The sequence below is a fragment of the Pinus tabuliformis genome, chromosome 2_1 (genome assembly GCF_031772625.1).
Source record: "Pinus tabuliformis cultivar Carrire ecotype Pingquan chromosome 2_1, CPIR1, whole genome shotgun sequence".
In the NCBI taxonomy this organism is placed as follows: Eukaryota; Viridiplantae; Streptophyta; class Pinopsida; order Pinales; family Pinaceae; genus Pinus; species Pinus tabuliformis.
The window spans coordinates 187,426,906-187,429,181 of record NC_142299.1 but is presented as its reverse complement, the minus strand read 5'-3'; positions in this window follow the sequence as shown (position 1 = coordinate 187,429,181).

Here is a 2,276-nt window from a genome sequence, read left to right as displayed (position 1 = left end):
GCTGAAGTCTTCTGCTAGAGGAAGTGTCCTAGATTGCCAACTGAAGGCATGTTCATGGGCATCTTTGTCTCTGGCTACAACTCTGAAAATGGTGTGGCAGGTTGTGGCTCAGGCTCGCTTGATGTGACTTTGAAGCTTGTAGATGACCATCATTTCCCCCCCTGTCAGATACAAGGTGAGATGATGGAGAAAACTCAACTGCAAGACTGTTCAATACTCTGGAACAAGTTCTGACATGTGTTTGGAATATCTTCTTGGCCGTTGATGCCCATTGCCAAGAAGCGATCCATCCAAGATGAATCTTTGTTCTTGCAGGACGTTTGTTTCTGAAGCATCTGTGTGAAGAATGGCTAGTTTTATGACAGTGCTTACATGGATGAAGATCAAAACAGTGATCTTTCAGATGGCCAACTCGGTCACAGTGTTGGCATTTCACGATCTGTTGTTATTGTTGTTGTGGAAGAGGGGCAGAATCTGGAACAGCTGGAGCTGAACTGTCATGAGAAGCAGGTGAACTGTCATGAATGAATCCAGCACTCTGAAACTGAATGGGCTTGGCATAGTCTGGAATATGAAAGGACAAGTCCTTGTCATATCTAAGACCAGTTCTGTGCTTGTTGTGGACAAGCTGTTCCCAAGGTCTGATGATGGGCTTGGGAAGTGCAGACTGAGTTTCTGCATCTGCATGTACAACTGCTGCTTTATTGGATTCTGATTCAACCTCAATCTTACTAATTTCACCACTTGCTGGTTTAACCTTGAACAACATATTGTTTTGAGCAGAAAACAATTTGGAATGACAAATCTGTTGAAGCTCATCTTGCTGGAACTGAGATTCTAGTTGCAAAAAATCAATCTTTTCTTGTGCATCATGCAGGCAGGTCTGAATGTCACAAAGAGTGTCTTTGCTAACATTTACCTTCCCACCAATAGTGGAGTGTATTAGTGTATTCAGTAACTCTAATACATCATCAAATCTAGCCATTGTCTCAACAAAGAAATGAACACTCAACAAGCTTGTTAAACACACATGGACAGCAAAGACAATGTGAAAGATAAATCATGCAATCCTAGTGGAGACTATAGCAAGTCTAGACAAACCCCAGCTATCGAAGGTTTCAAAAATTAAGAATATCAGTTTGAAAAATACATTGTCCAATACCAGACTTTCAGAGATTATGTTCTTTAAATTCTGTAGAAGTTTCACATCTGACTAGACTTTTTAAATTAAGTTACGTAGCTGATTCCTTCAAACTTTATAGAACTTGCCTCTATATCCCTTCTGGAAGCTCAGGAATGCAAAAAGAATAAAAAATCTGCGAATACCAGCAATGGAGACACGGCTCAAACTCCACGAATATACACAAGATCCCACTAAGAGGAATATCAGCTTGGGAAGTATACTGCCCAGGCACTAAATCTCAGTCCAGACTTCCAGATTGTAGCAGCTTGTTCAACCAGCAATTAATAGAGGGTGCAATCAGCTTAAGGCAACTCAAATAAGGATCGTGGCTCTTCCAACATTACCAGCAACAACTCGAAACTTTATGCAGCCCCAATGCACAGTTAACTACAACAACTTGGCCCAGATTTTATTAGTGGCTCATTCAGCTATAAAAGACAGTGACCACGGTTCTGGAATGGTGTAAATGCTTCCCTCTTCACACTCAGAAGAATAACTTGACCATTATAAGCTTCCAGCAATTTATTAACAGGTGTTTCAACCTCCTACTAAAGTAGCTCAATCCCACTGTAAAGGAGAACTCGTCCAGTCACAGGATAAGAAACTCGTCCCTTCTATTCTCCATGGAACTCGTACTAATGGTGGTTGGTTTTCATTACTGCGTTTGCTTCTTCAACCCAACTTCTGCTTCAGAGATTTCGACCAGCAGAGTGAGGGAGAATCGTTCCTATTTTATTGGCAGTGCCTTGGCTCTTGATATGACTGGATGAATGCCCCTCACTCCATGGGGACAACAATTATCGGAGTGACCTACAATGGAGGAGTGGTGCTCGGAGCTGATTCGCGGACAAGCACAGGAATGTATGTGGCAAATCGAGCTTCAGATAAGATTACTCAACTCACAGATAATGTTTATCTCTGCCACTCAGGCTCAGCTGCAGATTCGCAGGTGGTCTCTGATTATGTATTTCCTTCACCAACACATAATACAACTTGGGCAACCTGCCAAAATATCCTTCATCTGCCCAGATGAAAAACCTCCAGGTGAGCTCTGTCACACAGCTGATCAGTGATAGCACAACGTATAGGAGAA